General features: G+C 36.1%; 1 protein-coding gene across 1 annotated transcript in view; it reads left to right on the top strand.

Moving 5' to 3' along the window:
• The first annotated feature begins 11,434 nt into the window (after nt 1-11,434).
• ZBTB20 (zinc finger and BTB domain containing 20) overlaps nt 11,435-19,276 on the top strand; it is a 535,929-nt gene continuing 528,087 nt past the window's right edge. The window contains exon 1 of the mRNA XM_058555832.1: nt 11,435-11,481. The gene's annotated coding sequence lies outside the window, so the exon portion shown is untranslated. The remainder of the gene's footprint in view (nt 11,482-19,276) is intronic.

The raw sequence follows: 19,276 nt of genomic DNA, 5'->3' as shown, positions 1-19,276 counted from the left end.
AGTTTTTAGTCTTTTCTTTTTAACATATAAATTTAAAACTATACATTTTCCCCTAAGAACTGCTTTAGCTGAATCCCTTGAGTTTTGGTACATATTGTTTTCATTGTTATTGAGTTCTATATATTTTCTAATATTCAAAATTTCATTAGTCTTTGGCTCATGATTTATATTACGGTTTTAATTTAAAAAAAATTCCAATTATTGGATGTTTTGGGGGAGCAGGAACATATACTTGTCATTAGAGTCTAAATTTAATTGTGATTAGAGGAGATGATATAATGACTTTAATTCTTTAGTATGTGTTGAGACTTAATTTGTGTCTGGATATAAGGTCAATTTTTGTAAATTTTTTATGTTTGCTTGGAAAGTATGTATATCACAATTCTTAGGTGCAGGGCTTTATATTGGTTAATTAGGTCTGCCTTGTTAAATTATCATTACATTTTTTGGGGGCCTACTTACTCTTTTCAATTAATGATAAAAATATGATCAAATCTTCCGTTATGTCTGAAGATTTTGCCATTTGCGTTTTATGTATCTTACATCTATGCTGTTAGATGCTTAGAGGGGCAGTTTCTTGTATCTTACTGATGAACTGTTTCATTTTTATTATTTAATGACTATCTTTTTTTAATAATGGTTTTATTTATAATCTAGTTTATTAGGCATTAATACAGCTACTTCCTTTTTTACCACTCTTATACTTTCAAACTTTCTGTTTCATGATATTTTAGCTGAGTCTGTCATAAACAGCACGCCATTAGACTTTTTAAAATTCAAACTGTTCTTCACTTTTAACCAGAAATTTAATTGGTGTATAGTTAGTGTGATTACTTATAAGTTTAATTACTAAAATCCTATTTTTGTACCTTCTATTTACCATGCTTTTTAAAATTTTGTGTGTGTGTGTGAGGAAGACTGGCCCTGGGCTAACATCCGTGTCCATCTTCCTCTACTTTATATGGGACGCCACCACAGTACGGCTTGATGAGCGGTGTGTAGGTCCATGCCTGGGATCCAAACCTGGAACCCTGGGCTGCTGCAGTAGGGTATGCGCACTTAACCACTGCAGCACCAGGCCGGCCCCCCAAATTTTTTTATTCTTTGCTGTGCACTGTTGTATTATTTGGGTTAGGTTCCTTTCATCCCTCTAGCAATTTGAAAATTATGCATTTTAGTTTTACTTTCTAACAAATAGTGATTACCTTTAAATATTTTATAATCCTTCTTGATTTGACAATATTAGTGTCTCTAGCCTCCTTTCAAATAATATAAAAAGTTGAGTATACTTTATTTTCAATCACATCTGCCCCTACCTTTCATGTTAGCGTTGTCTAATATCTTAAATCCAACTTGTTTTTATATCCCGTTTAGCAATTAGTATTGTTTGATTTTTTATGGTAAAAATTTATTTAAGATTCATTAGGTCGTTACCAATTTCCAGCGTGCTAGGGCTCACTCATGTTAACTGGCAAAAGCTGATTGTATGTATATCTTTCCAACTCCTCATTCAGTGACATTATGTTTGTAGTTTGAAATTGGCCATGGTGGGAGTATTTATTCAATGGAAATCAGTAAACACTACAAATCTGGGCATTTTTTTTTTTTTGAGGAGCCATAAGTAGAATATTTACCAGTATACCCCTGCCAATCTTCTTGGTTCCCATTTGATTTTTCATCCAATCCTTTATTCTGGGTTAAATTTACTTATTACTAATTTATATTCTTTATATTCTTTTAATGAAGGGCAATGATAAGTAAACTCTTGGTGTTTCTTTGAAAATATACTTTAGTCTCACTTTAAAAATTTTTTTTTTGCTGAGAAAGACTGGCCCTGAGCTAGCATCTGTTGCCAGTCTTCCTCTTTTTTTACTTGAGGAAGATTAGCCCTGGGCTAACATCTGTGCCAATCTTCCTCTATTTTGTATGTGGATCGCTGCCACAGCATGGCTGATGAGTGGTGTAGGTCCAAGCCCAGGATCTGAACCCACGAACCCAGGCTGCCGAAGTGGAGCGTGCTGAACCTTAACCACTATGCCCTGGGCCTGGCCCCTATTCTCACTTTTTAAATGATAGTTTAGTTGAATATATAATTCATGGCACTTGTTTATTTTCCCTCAGTACTTTGAAGATAATATTCCATTGTTTTCTAGACTCTATTGATGCTGTTGAGAAGTCAACTATCTATTTAGTTGAGTTTCCTCTGTAGATAATCTGTCTTTACTCTTTATCTTTGGGGTTTGTACATGTTGTGGACTGTTTGGCTCTCAGATTCATTCTACCCTCTTCTTCTTGGTTGTCTTTCAAGAGAGCTGACCATTTCAGGCTGAATTTTCTAGGCTCTCGAGTCAGTTTTATTCTGCCTGGGCTCAGCCAATAGGAATCGTTGGTGAATCAGAGGATAGAAGGAAAGGAGAAATGAAAATATTTCTCCTTCGTCAGCCTTGAGTGACATATCCAAACACAGCTACATCTCTGCGGTGGACCCAGCTCCTGATGGAGGTCCACCAGAACTCCCCATTTCACCCCTCTGTATCTTGCAGTTGCTAATCCCTGGCTTGTTTCACTATTCCTTGGTTCACTTATCAACCTCTTGGTTCACTTATGAAGTCAATTCCTTGGAATTATCTTTCAGTTCAATAATTTTTCCTTTAGCTGCATCCAGTGTGATGTAGCCTCATTTCAGATATTAATTTTAATGAAAATTTTATTTCTACAAATCTCTCTGTTTTTATCAAATATGCCTTTTTCATATTTTTTCTCCTTATTTTTGCCTCTTTCTTTTTAAATTTCTTATTTTAAACATCTTGTCCTACTAAAGTCTGAGATTAATATTCTGTTACTTCAGTTCTTAAGATTTTTCTGTGTGCCTTTTCAAACTTAAGACTCATATTTGATTTAAAGCACTTTTGTGTCTGCTGACTCATTTATGGAAAAACCTTTCCTCGTGTGTTTGATATTTTTGATATGTGAGCTCTTCTTCATTGGAGTTTGCTTTTTCTGTGAGGCTCTCTCATGGCCTGGGCTGTTGAAGGTGTCCCACTAGAGTGGATTTGTTTCTTATAGGTACTCTAGGTATATCACATGGTTGCCATTCTCTGTGATTGCGGTTATTGTAAATCTGCTTTGTGTCCCGAAGTTTCCCTGATTATTACCGAGTTGGGTAATACCCCTGGTGTTATGGTAGCATCACAATAATGCCAAATGTCCTGTCTTGCACATCTCTTTTTGTTTCTATCTTCTTGGAATTTTAATTTGTTTCTTATGAGATCAAACATTTAAAGAGTTTTGTTGGGGCTGGCCCAGTGGCGCAAGCAGTTAAGTGCACCCCCTCCACTGCGGCAGCCTGGGGTTCACCAGTTCGGATCCCGGGTGCGCACCCACGCACCTCTTGGCAAGCCATGCTGTGGCAGTGTCCCATATACAGTGGGGCAATATGGGCACGGATGTTAGCCCAGGGCCAGTCTTCCTCAGCAAAAAAAGAGGAGGATTGGCAGATGTTAGCACAGGGCTGATCTCCTCACACACAAAAAATAAATAAAATAATAAATAAATAAATAAATAAGAGGTATGTTTGTATACGTTTTTGTATGTTTTCTCTTTTAAATGTAGCACCTCTATGTTTTAATAGGAACATTTCCGTGTGAATCTAGCCTGACATTTTACAGGAAACAGAAGAGCATAGGGGGCCTCCCAGGGGACATTTGTAGCTCCCCTTCCTTTTGTTTGAATGCCTTTTCTCCAAGGATATCTTCCTAACTCATCCCTTCATTTATTTCCCATCTTTTCCTGAATGTGATCTTTTGATGATTTCATCACTGGTCACCCTATCTAAAATTTCAACCCCGACTCCCCCATCCCAGTATTTATTTCTCCCTGCGTTGCTTTATTTTAATTCCTTAGCATGGACCATTGTCCATCATTCTATATATTTGACTTGTTTTTCTTGCTTGTTGTCAATTGCCCAAACAAAATTGTAATCTCTGTGAGATCAGAAATTTTCATTTGTTTGGTTCATTCCTATATCTTCACCAACTGGAACAATGCCTGGCACATAGTAAGTACTCAATAAACATTTGTTTAATAAATGAATGAAATATTCAATGGCTGTGTATCGTGTGCCTGTCCCTGAACTAGGCGGTAATGATGCAAAAGAAAGAAAAATAGACAAGATTCTAGCTCTCATGAAGACTACAGTCTTATAGAGAACATAGACTATTAAACAAAGCAGTTTATCACTACAGGTGGACAAAGGCTATGAATTCCAATGAACTCTGTTGATGAACTTATTGGTATCAGAGTGGCATTCCCTGAGGCAGAAGTATGGAAGCATGGTGATTACTTTTGGTACGCAATGCATCGAAGACCTCTTATCCTCTTTGTTTAAGAGCAGACCAAAGAATATACATGCACACACATACATACACACTCTCTTTCAAACTTACATACACACACAGAGACTAGAAAGATAATGATTTAGACAGAAAACGATCTTAATGAGGGAGCTGACATAAGTTTGACGAAAGTAATGAGAAAATGAAAGCAACTAAATGTGAAAAAAAATTCATCCAATCAAGTTTTCATGATACCAAGTTTCTCTTCCAGTGTTGGTAGCTACAATCTGATAAGCACAAAATGCAAAGAAAGGGCCTAACTCTGCATTCTGCTGGCTTGTAATTGTACCTAAAGAGCAAGTACACATTTGCCTTTATAACTTTGCAGGTAGTACATAGCAGAGGATATGCTGTTACTTTATCATAGTAAATAATAAAGTTCATGGCTATATTTACACAGCCTGAGTTTCCAGCATGTGAAATCATGTGAAGAATGTTAAATCTCTAATATGTGTTTAATGTACATTTCAGTTGATTTTTCTCCTAACTATAATAGTAGCAATTATTTTATTTATGTGTGGGGAAGGCTGTGTCACCTAAGGGAAAAGCTAATAGATTTCTTGGCAATTTTTCTACCATGTTAAAATCTCTTTCCTTTTCTAACTGCTGCTGTACTTCTATTACTCTGTGTTATGTTTTTTTTACTCCTTGTCTCTAACACCTGCTTACTTTTTTTCCATGTTTGAGCCCTTATTTCTTCTATTTTTCTCTGTCTAGAATATCTGCTCCTGGGCTTTTAGTCATATCATATCTCTATCTTGCTGCAGACATTGGCTAGCCGATGCAAAGCAACTAATTTGTAGCAAGCCCCTTCTCCTAAATGCTGTGAATTATACTAGCTGCTGCTTTCATATATACAATCTCATTCAATCTCCATTAAAAACTCTGTGTGTTAGATAAAATCCCCCCATTTTAAATAAGAGGAAACTGAGTATCAGGGAGATGACATGTTTCCCCAGGATACACGCTTAGGAAGCTGGAATTCAAACTCCAAACTTCTAATTGGAAGTGATCACTGTTCTCATTCTAATTCCATTGCTTCTCCTAGATATTCTACTTTCAGTCTACTTAGAATTGCTTTTGAAGTTTTCTTGACTTGCCATTGGTTGAATGGAATTTACAGTGAGAGAGTAGCTATGATATTGAGGCTTCCGTGTGGTAGGGTTGGAATGTAGAGAAGACAAGGGTAGGGGGAGCTGTTACCGACCATTTTTACAGTTTCTTTTGATTGAAAGCTGCTGCTCCAAACCTCATATTCATAAATCTGACCAATACTTATTGAGTATTTACTGTGTGTCAGGCACTAAACTAGACCTTGGATATAGGGTGCCGAACAAAATAAAGTGGCCACTATGGAGTGTAAAACCTAGTGAGGGAGAGAGAGGATAAACACACAAACCGATAATCACACAAATAATTCAAACTGTCGTAAATGCCACAAAAGAGTAAAATAATGGAGGGATCTGTCTCAGGAACAATATAGTCAGAGATGGCCTCTCAGAGAGAGTGGAAGAAGCCACAATTGGTTAGGAACTGTGGAACTCGTTTAGAGAACTCTGTGTCTCAACCTCTACCACATCAGGTGTCTGTTAACAAGGGATTGGGGTCAGTCACCCGGCCCACCCTGGGACCAAACCAACCAGGCTTTCTAATCTGTTGTAAACATTTGAGACTCAGATTCTCATCCTTCAGTTTTGTACTGATGAAGAGGAAAAGTAGGAGGGAAAAGGGAGAGAAAAGAGGTTGGAAGATTAGTTCTTCAAAGATTGAAGAATAATTTGTTTAGGAAGGTAATTCCTTAATTTTTTTATGCAGTGTGAATTTTCTTAATCATCAGGAATAGATGGTAGCACAATTCATTCAACATTCCCTTGACCAATATTGAAGCCATAGTAAGGCTTAGATGTGTTATGGACCAGAGATGTAATGGTGAATAAGACAAAACTCCTGTCCCAATGTTTACAGTCTTATGTGCAAGATAATTATAATGCAGTGTGATGATTATTATGACAAGATTAAGCACAGGACACCAGATTCTGGAGGAGGTAATATCTAAAGGAAGACCTCACGGATGTGTATAAGCAGGTCAGCAGAACTTTCACATTCCCCAAGAATAAATAATTCCTTTCCACAGTCATGACTCTAAGTTGAAAGTATTTTGAAAATATAATTCTTAATGTTTATCTGAATTCTGGTTTTGTTCGTTTTCTTGACTAGCTCTTAAACTTTCATGTAAGAAGTTAAGTTTTAAAAAAATCATTGATTTTAAAAAACTATCTTCTTAATACACTGTGAAGTGTGGATTACAGGATAAACAGAGTTATTAACATTTAGTGTGTTGTAGATCAGGTTTCTACTTGAAAGAGTTCAAATTCATCGTGTTTACACATAAAATATGATATTAAATGGTCTCATTTTAAGTAGTAGCTATTAATAATAGAAAATTCAAATACAGCATTTTTTTTATAAGCTTAGTTTTTCATGCATTTTGTGGTTTTATTATAGCTGGTCTGACCTAAGGTCTAGATAGACCAACTGTGCCCTTGGGTTAACGGGTGTTTATCATATGATTCCCTTTCCTTCCTTATGGCCTTTTATTTGTTTCCAGTTCACAAAGATAATAAATAGATAACTGTTGTTTCTCATACTTCCTCTTTCTGATGGGAAGATAGATTTTTTAAGCGTGAAGGGCTAAATCTAACTTAGTAATTTACAAAAATAAGCATAATTAACAAGTTTTTCAAGTCTACTTTTAAAATTACAATTCCTCTTACTCTTCATATGCTTCCTGTTCAGATAAACCACAGAAGTTAGGCTACCTCAAGTTGAAAAAAATAAATTGACTTTATTGATGATTAAAATCTACATTTTATGACAACAATATAACAGTGATAGAGCACCTAGCTCAGTAGTGGGTCTAGAAGAAGTAAATACATATTATATAAAATAACAATATTTTTGATTACATAGTGTCTTTTCTCAAAATGGGTCAAATTTGAAATGTAAAGCACTTTAAATGTTCCTAGGGATGCTTACTCTGTCATGGTGGAAATGGTTTTTAGTCTAAATTTAGGTTCAGAGCTCTTTTACAGAGCCACTGGCCCTGCAGACCCAGCCAAGGCCCTTTTCAGTGTCCTAAATGATTTAGCTGTTAGATTTATTAGTGGCTCAAGAGGCACCATTAAGTAGTCCCCTCTTCCATCTCTAGCCAGGCCCAGCAAGTATGGAGAGAAGATAAACTTTCCTGCACTTCACAACATAGAGTTGGACCTATTCAGTTCCCACCAGGGAACACAACTGTGCCAACCTAGAAGTAAAAAAACTTCACAAAAGTTCGCTATAGTATATCTCCATTTGGGATGGTGCCGACAGCATCTTCACCCTCATGTGACCCCAACAATTCTAGGGATTATATAATCTGTGTGGGAATATGAAGACACCGTTTAACAATTCTGGATCTCTACTGTCCTCCAAATCAAAACAGAAGGACTAGAACAACATCTGTGTACATTCATTTATGGATTTCAAGCCCTGAGAGAAAAACTGACTATAATATTTTTTGCTTATATTTGCAAACTTTGCATTATATGTGAGCTTAGGTCATTTGCAAGTTCTCTTTAGAATACATAAAAAGGTGATACTGCCCACATTCGATGTTTAAGGAGCCCACAACACCTTGGCCTAATTCCAGTTGAAAAATTACATTCATTTTGTCATTATTTTCTATTTCCTGATTGTTTCAGTTAACTGCGCAAAATGATCCTTTATTTTTCACTCAGAAAAATGGATAGTATTGCTGCACGTATTATTTAGAGCCTACTACTTTCCTCTTCAGTAATAGGAATGGTGCTTTAAAAGGCTAGTTAGGGTTGCTTGTTGTGGCATTAATATTGTCATTGTGTTTCCTGATTTAGAGATGTTCTGTGAATGTCCAGCACATGACTAGCTCTTGGATAAACTGTGGAATATAGAGTGATAGCTTGAACAAGCCGTCTTTCTATCTCCTTACTCCCTGCTTGGCTTAGCCCCTTAGCTTAAAGAGACAGACATCCTCTCTTTTCTCATACAACTAAGACAGTACTAATAGCTTCCATTTAGCAAAGCTTACTTTATAGCAGGCATTGTGCTAGTTCCTTTACATGCCTATAACATGTCATTCACACAAACAGTCCTATATAGTAGGTAACATGATCATCATTTTACAGACAAGGAAAATGTAACTTGCTCAAGAGCACACAATTGAAGAGAGGGAGCTGGAATTTGATTCTAGGTTTGTTCCCCAGCAAAAGCCAATCATTTAACCGCCATTCTACCTTATATAACTTTGCTGCTGTCTGGAACTCTGTGAGCCCCAGACCTACGGATCACTGATCACATGAATAGCTTCTCTTAGTGCTTGGCACCACTTCACACGGGCTGACCCCATTGACCAAACCTCAGAACCATCATGTGTCACTAGTTTCAGAGGGCAAATGCTGATTATGGTTACAGGCCACAAGGAAACTGAATTGCTATCAAGAGAAACTCTATATTGCATCATTTTATCTGCACAACAAAAATGGTTCCTACCACCCCCACCACCGCCACCTTTGGTTGTTAGGGATACCTTCAGCGTTTGTCTCACCACTCCTATCGCCTTTTCTTTCCCTGGTGGTGGTGTTCTAACAGTGTCTTTGGCAGGGTTAGCAGGTAACTCACTTATTTACTTTGGTTGCCAATAAATAACTATAGCCTGTTAATAATTGTGCATATGTTTTATGTGGCTTGTGACAGTGTGAGATAGTCTTACACATCTGGCATCTGAGATTGGATCAATAGCCCTTCATACCTGGTCTCCTATTATGTAACTGTCGATTAACCAAAAGTGAATCACATAAGGAAAAAAATTAAATCGTTAAAGTCATTTATTAGGGCATTTTAAGGTGATGCACATTCATGTACTCATGACTTTTTATTGAGTGTTGCCTAAATATCAGTTTTTGCTCAATGATAGAAAGGAATATACCCGATATATATTTTCTTGCTTGAAAGTGTGCCAGATCTATCACAAATGCCTTAAACTGTATTGTTGTGTTTGCATCTTTTTGTGAGCTGTATGTATATATTTTGGGGTTTTGTTTTTTTTATTTCAGACTTTTTTTAGAAAAGTTTTAGAACAAAATTAATAGGTAGGTGTACGTATATATTTTTAAGCATTTTTAAATAGTTCTATGAAGGTAAGATGTGTTCTAATTTATCTTTTAGCATATCATAATGCCAAATACAACACTTTACATGTAATAGATGCTCACTAAATGTTGTTGACTTAGTGAATAAATTAGTCTGTAATAAGTTGAACATATTTGCAGTCTTAAATTCTTCTTGCCATCATTTCACTCTGCATAATTAAAGAAGTTTTACTAAGATGATTAAAAATGTGTTATTAAATTACTTGTGTAGATTCTAAAGCAGTGGGATGAGAGAGACCCTGGCTATACCTCTATGAGGAAGCAGTGAGGATGAGTTTCTCACTGTAGGTACACTTAGTGAATTTTATGTGTGACTGAATTAATTTGTTTCACTTAGGAAGGTTAGATTTATGATTTCCATATGGCACTCCATAACTTTTTCCTTTTACCCCTACCTTGCCAAATAATATTTTTTTCTATTATAAAAGTGATGGTTATTGTAGAGATAAACTATATGCAAAAGTAAAAAAAAAATTGAAATCATCCATAATCTTGTTATTCAGATATAATCACTCAATATTTTTGTGTGTTCTTTGTTTTTCTTCCTCATCCACACAATTTCATTTTGTCCATGCAATTAGTACCATATACATTTATATAATATAGTACCACAATTGTGGATTGTTGCAAAATTTATTCCTTTATGTAGATGTGCTATGCTTTAATTATTTTTCTACTGTTGGACATTTAGGTTGCTTTAAGTTTTTCTCTATCATAAAAATTATCTTTTTTACTTAAGTCTTTGCTGGTTTTCCGTGATGTGATGTAAGATAGATTCCTGGAACTAAAATTACTGAGTCAAGATTTTGAACTTAAGTTCTCGATACATATTACCCAATAGTGTTCCAGAAAATTTTTAGCAATTCACACTTCCATCAGAAGTGTATGAAGATGGAGTTGCATTGAGTCATCATCAAAGTTGATTATTTCCTCTACACACTTTTAAGCAAGTATTATCAACTAGACCTACTGACTTTAATGTTACCTTTATCAACTATGCCGAGAAGTATATAAATTAAATGCTTCAGTTTGCTTTCAGAATGAATTATGAAACATTTTTAAGGGTCAGAGTAGTTCAGAGGCTTCATGTTGCAATGCAATTTCCATCTACATGCAAATATTTTTCAGGTCTAATTGTAAACTCTACATACTTTGTTTCAGCTCGACTTCCGTTGTCTTCTGTGTGGATACCTACTTCATTGACAGATTTCTCAAAGTGTGTTGGGTTGAGGCATTACATCCGGTGTGGCTTTCGTTCTCTCTCTTGTAGGGATCAATCTCATTTCTATTTGCTGTTGTAACTTGAAGTTAAAGAACATTCAAAGTTTACTGTTATTTATTTATGCATTTTTTGTGGACTGCTCTACAAAAGCACCTTTCTTCCTCACTAATATTCTATCCAAACTGAGTGCAGATGAGTCTGAGTGGTTTCATTTTAGAGAGTAGCACTCATATTTGTATTAGGAAGGCAATAGTCTTGGAAGAATACCAAAAAAAAAAAAAAAAAAAAAATCATTTTTAAGTGTTTGCCTCGTCCTCTAGTGAAAGCATTTTCGTTTCAGAGGCCATGGTGAGTCTTAGTCCCTTGCTGGTACTTGTTTTTGATAACACTGCTAAAACACTCTATGTGTGTGTGTATTTACACATGTGAATTTAGAGTGATCTGAAATATCCTATGGGGAAAATATAGACATAAAACTCTTTAGGGACTGCAGTCTTTTCTACTTCTCTGCAGAAATTGTCTCAGCATAAATACTGGCTCCACTTTGAAAATTAATTTTTACTTACATAATATATTTGTTTTTCATTTCAGAGTACCCGATAAATTGCAAGTCTGTCTGTGCCCCATAGCTGCACAGGTATGTATATGAATTACCTATAGTTATGTCAATCTATGTATTAACTGACAAGTTATTACAATTTGTGTATTAAATTTGCCTACCGATTTCCTCATGTGAAAATGTTAATTTTTGAGTACTTATAAATATTGACAGCTTCAAAGGATAGTACATTTTATACATACCTTGTGTTTCACTCTATTGTAAGAATCAAATAAACATTCTAAGATTTGATGAGGCAGAATAATTTTAATTACAAAGCATTCATCTGGTGAAGAGATTAGAGAATGTTTTATGGAAATGTACTATTAAAGCAACTGGTGATACGGGGTCAGAGACTATTGCAAAATCACTGTTTCTGACACTATTGTTTTATTTTCAAATTTTCAAATTTTTTACTGCTTTTGAGTTTTTTTTATGTGGTGGTTGCTTTAGGTAAGGAGTGGTTACAGATGTACAGTCTGCTGTACTGTCTCAAGCACTAGAGGAATGGAAAAAAATGTTTGCACCTGTTTAAAATCTCAACTGTGCAATGTTGTGGTTCCTGGGCAACAGGCAAGAATTCTCAAAAGCTTGGTTGCACCTGCTCAATTGTTGCTTGCAGCTGTGTCCTATGAGTGAGCGCACAGAGAAGCTTGTTAGCAGTTTGCTTGCGCTGTTACGTATTTTGTGTACTCTGAGTTTGAAAGATTTTTACTTCATGTAGACCTTGAACTATTACATTGGTTTGTTATAAAACTCACTGGTTTTAGCTCCCAAATATTTTTTACAAATCCTTTGTTCTGAGTCTCAAATATTTTTTTAGTAGCTGTTGCCTGCCCTGGATAATGTGTGTGTTAATTTCTCTAAAGGATACCTGCGGAAAGTAGATCTCTCTAGATAACTGGGTTGATGATTATTTTTGTCTTGGTAGAGACATTTTGTGTTTGGCTCAATTTCACCATGTTGGCAACCCCACTACGTGAGGCTGGATGTAGTTATTGATCCATTTAGCTGAACAGATTTGAAAGCATTTGGCTATTAGTGGACACATGGGGCATATTAGGAAAATTTAAGGGTATATTGTAAGATGATTTCTTGATTTGTGAGTGTGTCTCTGTTGCAGTTGGGTGGAAGTAAGAGAAAAAGTGAAAATTAAATAGTAATCCTACAAAAGGGGCTAAAATACAGATGTAGTTTTAAGGCTGGAATAATATCCTTTACTTTCATCAAATCCTAGTCACCTGTTATTTTTTACTGAAGTGTTGCTGTTAGTGATGTTGTTTATTTAGTTAATAGCTCTGTATATTTTCTGACAAATATCTATATTTCTACTGTAGACAAGCTATTATAGACTGTATCTTACACTAGTTAGGTGAAGTTCTATAAATGCAAACTAAAAAGTCCTAAAAACTTGTTACTTATTATACATTTTGGATGGGCCTTGATGGACTTCCTTTAGTTCTCGTACTGCTGATTAGACAGAGAAATGAGACTACTGATAAATTCTGTCCTTAAAATGAGAAAAGACTATGTAACAACTCATCCTCATTATAATCAAGAATTGACATAACACTCTCTGCAATATGCTTTATGTTAATTTTTGCTGACTATGAGAAAAGTCTTTATATTATCCCTGTTTTACACACAAAGCTGAGGCATTCAGTGACTAAATTACTTGTCACCTTGGAAATACTTTGCAGCATAGGAATAAACAAATCTTCTGTGTTCTATGATCAATGCCATAGGTTTCCCAAGCAATCGCTTTGAACAGTCTCTCCCTCTCTCTCTCTATCTCTCTTTCTCTGTCTCTCTCCTTCCCTCTCCCTCTCCCTCTCTCCCTCTTTCTCTATCCCACTGAAAACATAGACATAAAATGTATGTTGACTTTCTTTGGGTCAGATAAGATCAGATCATATTGAAAATCTGTCACTGTTTTTGCTAAACAGAAGTAATGGGCCCTGTGTTTACTGTATACATGTTTATAATTATTATTTCTATTATTCACTAAATTATAACTGTGTATAAGTAGAGATAAAGCCAAATAGAGGCAGAGTCAAAATAAGGTAGTTAAGACCTGCTTTAGATAGGCCCCTCTAAAGTTCCATTTTGTGTGGGCTGAGGCAGTCACATAAAATGGCAGAGGTTGCGTAATGAGCCAATATCTATTGCCTCAAAACATCTTGTTTAGGCTTCTCAAATTTTAATACCACTGGTTGGTGATATTCATAGGTACCACTAGAGTTAGAAGTACCTTTCCTCCGGAAACAGTTTTTCCTTCACCTTAGTTTACACCAGTGGGTGAGAGGCCAATATCAAGGACATTATTTTCTTCTAGAACCCTAGTGTGGTAAAGTGAACTATAGTCCTCTGTTAGTCTCAATTAGGAATTAAGAGATGAGCCAAGAACATGTATTCACTGGAATAATAAACCAAACGATAGCAACTGCTTTAGTGACTTGTACCAGGGATTGTAGTATGGAATTCCCAGGAGGGAGAGATCACCAAGCCCTAGGATTCCTGGGCATGATTGCAGATTTCCCTGTGATTTCAGGGTTAAAGAAATAAAGGAAGAAAATCAACATTTATTGAGAACACAGCATGTCTAGATATAATTTCTTTCTTTCTCCCCTTCCTTCCTTCCCGCCCTTCCTCATTTCCTTCCTTCCTTTTATTCCACACAGTAAATAGATGCCTACTATTTGCCAGACATGATGCTAGGCTAAATAAATAAAACAAAGTCCTTGCCCTCAAAGAGAATAAAGGCCAGTAGGAGACAAAGATATGTCAGCAGAGCTCTTTTTGGCGTCATCACTTGTTATTAGTATGGACCCAGTCAAGTTACCTAATCTTTCTATTCCTTTGTGACTTCTTTGGAAAATTGGAAAAATAATAGTATCTACCTCATATATTGTTGTGTTGAGTTAGATATAACACAATACATGTAAAATTCTTAGTTCAGTGGTTGGCACTTAGCAAGTACTCAATGAATCTTAGCTACAGTATTATTTCTATCATGACCATCATACAACTTAGATACTGAAGAAAGACCATCTCATTGTCTGAGAGCAGGGACCCTGGTCTAGAGGGATCTTGGTCTGGGCATTGTCACATAGGTTGTCTTAGAGGTTCTATCCAAAGTTGTCTCTACTTCTAGGACTTCAGAAGAGATTCTAAAAATCATACAGTGTTAGAACTTGAAGGGGCCTTAATGATCATCTAACATCTTTATTTTATCCATGGTGAGGAAAAAAGTTCATATACTTGTCAGGGTTAAACAGTCTAGTAGGTGAGAGATGCAGGATTTGAACCTAGAACTCTTGATTCTTGATTGAGTGTAAGATACCTCATGAGGAAAAATATTAGAGTTAAAATTTTTTTCCTACTAGTGATTGGAGAGTTGATTGCTTATCTCCAAGGAGTAAATGGACTATGTCAAGGTGCTGAAATACTAACCATAAGACGTGCTATCACTGTACTGAATCTAAAAGACCTTTAGGTATTCTTATAATGTGATTAATTTCATCTAAATGGATTGAAGCCTTTTAGTTTGTGTTTGTGAATAACTGGTTTCTTCCTAAGGAGAATAAACTGAGTCAGGTTTATCAAGACATCTACTATCTACATATGTGACTTCAAATGCTTTAAAGGAGTCTGTAAATACCTTAAATAAATCAGCATCTTGGAAGCCAACGATGTTTTCAGGATATCTAGATTCTGAGTCTCTTGCCCGAGTTTGAATTTAGGAGCTTTGGAGTCCAAATGACCTGCACTGATATCCCAGTTCCACAATTCAGTAGCTGTGTGACCTTATTGAGGTTGCCTAACTTGACTAAGCCTCAAGTTTTCTTATCTAAAATATGATGGTAACAACATCTATCTTTTTAAGGATGGATGTGAGGATTAGAGTACATTAGGCATACAAGATACTTCACTTAGTGCATAACGTCCACTAGTATTGCCTATATATTAATTTTTTCCTCTCTGCTCTTATTAAAATATAAAAGTTGTTATGATGGGCAGTATAGGAATTTAGAGGAAGTGTGGGATTCACTCATTAGGAAAGTTAATTTTGGCAAAGTTATGTCTTTGATGATAGCCGTTGAGTATCTTGGTTCAGTGTGGTTAGACTCACTATTTCTAACTATGCATGCTACGTGTCTATAGAAGGCTGGGCTATTTAAAGAAAAACTTAAGAGGAAGATAAGAACATCCACTTCAATATCTGTTGATTATGAAAATGTGCCTTGTGATGGAAGGGCTGTTGATACCACTCCTGGACAACTGTCGTCCCTCTTTTGAAAGTCAGATACCCTTAAAACCAATTTCTTGCAAACAACGAAGAACCCATACTCGCCAATTAAACCATGTACTCTTTACATGCATCCTGGTGAACTGAAGGTGGTTCTATTGGCAAAGTTGTCACAATCTAAGCAGCCTCAGGTTTAGTGAGCATAGTTGGCAATAAGTAAATGGCTGTATAAAGCTTTCTTTTTTTCTTGAGAAGGAAATTAGTGTGGTAAAATGTCCTGATCTCCTCCTATGCAAACTCTCTCAACAGTAGAAAACTGGATTTGTGAATTTGTATGTATGATTTTTCACTAATTATCTTTAATAAAATCTAGATGATCTTAATTACAGTAAACCAGATTTTTTCTACCAGGTTGTTTATATTGCAGCAATCTTCCTGAACAGCAATCGGAAAAGAAGTAAGGGAAAAGGCACTAGAGAATATATGAAACAGATCATTACTCAGCAGAGTTGATAATCTTGACTTACCTAATGTCAAGTGTATAGTTTTGACCATGATGAGTCAAGGTAAACATGGATAATTAATGAAATTCTTATTTAGTTGGGTATTAGCTTGCTAGGGCTGCTGTAACAAAGTATCACAAACTGGGTGGCTTAAACAATAGAAATTTGTTTTCTCACAGTCCAGAAGTCTGAAATCAATGTTTTGACATGGTTGGTTCCTTCTGAAGGCCGTGAGAGAATGATCTGTTCTAGGCCTTTCTCCTTGACTTGTAGATTATAGATGGCCATCTTTTCTCTGTGTCTCTTCTCATTGTCTTCTCTCTATGCATATCTGTCTCAATGTCCAAATTTCTCTTTTTTATAAGGACACCAGTCATATTGGATTAGGACACTCTTTAATGATCTCATTTTAACTTGATTACCTCTGTAAAGACCCTATCTCCAAATAAGGTCACATTTTGAGGTACTTGGAATTAGGACTCAACATTTTTTTTGGGGGGGACACAATTCAACTCATAACAGTTGGGTTAATAATAGTTAACATTTATTGAGTGACGTGTTTCAGATGTTTTATATATATTATTGATAATTCTTATAAAAACCTATTAGGTAGATGTTATTTTGTCCATTTTACAGGTGAGAAAACTTAAACCCAGAGAGAATAAGCAATTTGTCCAAAATCGCACAGCTAGTAAATGTTAAATGCTAGTATTTGAACCCAGAATTCCATGCTGCTTTTTTAAGGGATAAGCTGCATAACAACTCGTCAAAAGCCCCCAAAATACTTTGAGCATTTAAGGTGTTTTTTGTTTGTTTTTTTGTTTTGTCATTAGAGCTTGTGCCAAAGGACATTTTATCCATCAAAAATGGTGCATTATGCTATTGCATAAACGCCCAACATTGACTGCCTACATCTTCACCCCTGAATATTTTGCTGACAGTTGCCTTTGAAGGCTTAGTGTTTTAGCTCTCCTGCACCTGATAACGCTCTTGGACAGGACGGATTCTGAACATAGACTGCATGGGTTGATTCTGGCCCCAGTTAGCGTGGATGGCATTGAGAGCCAAGTCATGCCCAGGGTCTGCTACTCAGCACATGTGCACTCTGCTCTCCTTTTCTTTCTCTCTCCCCTCTCCCTCATCTTTGTTTTTTACTTTTAACAGGTAGTTTGTGATTTTTTTCCGTTTTTTACAATCGCTGCGGTGAGTGATAAACATTGAAAGGGACTAGGTGTGAAGAATAACAAAATGGGGACTATCTCTGTGAACGTGAAAGCCAGTGCTCCTGTGGGTGTTTACTGTAAAGTGGCCGCAGCCTTGTTGTTACTCATTCGTGCTAAAGAGCCAGGGGCCTTCTGTACCTTCTCTAAGTTTCCTCTCTTACCAATGGAACAACTGGTTTGTTTCTCGCTTTGAAGTTTTAAAGCAGAGCTTGCTCATGACCCAATTTCACTAATAATTCTCTTAAGTAACCCTTGTACTCATTTATAAGATTTTTTTTTCCACCCGCTGTCTGTCTAGCCTGGTTTTAAATTTTTATATATGTACTTTTAAAAAATTGATTAGCTGGAGAGCTGCCCATTCCTCTGTGCTGTATAATAAGGATTTAAAATCTGCACACTGAATTCTGTATAGTGTAATTAAAACTGACCCACATTTGGACCTGAGTACACCAGGACTTAGCCAAACTTGCCATGAGCTGAGTTCTGGTGGCAGATGGGAACTAATGAGGACACACTCCACTCCAGAATGTCCCAGCTGCTTGGCCCCTTTTTGTACAAACAAGGTTTGGAGCGAAGTCCGGATCCCAAGAGCACGTTCTGTCAATGTGCTGTACCCAATGATTTGGGAAATGTTCTCACAAAATCAGGCCATTTTAAGTTATCCTTAGGACCTCAGCTACTGTCAGATTTTAAACATGAAAATTCAAAGAGGCCTTTTATGCTCTCTCCAACTAATTTTTAATTTTAATGTGAATTAAAATTACATTTTCCCCCTGTCTTTTTTTCCTGTGCCTGGGGATAGAATGATCACTTATATCCGAACCTGGCGATTTGCAGGTGGTTGTCTCAGGATACACTAGGTCTCCTTGCAACCCATGGATCTCTTCAACTGGTTTGATGTCCTGGGACTATTCAGGCAGATGTAATTGAATCCGTTTGAAGCAGCTGTAGCTGGCATGTGGTCTCTCAGATTGCTAGCACCTGCTTGTTTTTTTGCAACTCACTAGAGTGAGAGAAGTGCCAAAACCAGCATTGGTCTTGGAGCAGATAAAGCACTTCAGATCCTATATTCCAGTCTCCTTCCAATCTAGCCCCATCATCATCCGTGCCTGAATTAACAAAACCCCTTTTCATGATTATGTCTGAGGTATACTTTTCCTTGTCTTTCTTCTGAGTATTGAGATCCTGACAGTACTGACCATGCTGGTCCAAAAAAACAAGGGAGTATAATGGTGATCAGGTGGCTTTGGGGTTCTCTTATCATTAGACAACTGGGTAGCCTGTGGTTTGCAGAATCATTTAAATGAACGCACCAAATTCATTTGCTGTTCCAGCACAGTCTTATTGGCACAGAGAATGAGCAGTTAATGTATAACAAACTGTGAACTGTTATGGAATATGATAAATACATTTGCTTAGCAGGGGGGAGTGTAAAATGGAACTATTTCTCTATGTAACTCTAAACTAATTGACATGGATTTCTTCAACATTTACTACGTGCAAGAAGATGCAGTCTACTAAAAAAGGGATAAAAATTCTAGGGCATACTAAATATGTAAAATATATTTTAAAAGATTTAGATTTGGAATCTTTAAAAAAGATTTAAATTCACTTAAAAAATGCTTACTTTATCTTCTCTTTGTCCCATAATATTATTTGGCAGGCATATATTTAATCCTTAAATATTATCAATTTCCTAATGTTTAATTTGAACCTGGAGATGAAAAAGACAATATATTTACTTAAAATTTATAGGTTTTGCTACAAATTTCCTTTAAAAGGGTTTTCATATTGATAATCTTTTGAGCGAAGCCAAGAGATACATTGAGTTTATGAATAATAGTAATAAGAGTGAATTC

This window comes from Diceros bicornis, chromosome 15 (genome assembly GCF_020826845.1).
Source record: "Diceros bicornis minor isolate mBicDic1 chromosome 15, mDicBic1.mat.cur, whole genome shotgun sequence".
Classification (NCBI taxonomy): Eukaryota; Metazoa; Chordata; class Mammalia; order Perissodactyla; family Rhinocerotidae; genus Diceros; species Diceros bicornis.
The sequence above is the reverse complement of the archived record's forward strand: the minus strand, read 5'-3'. Positions and strand labels throughout refer to the sequence as shown.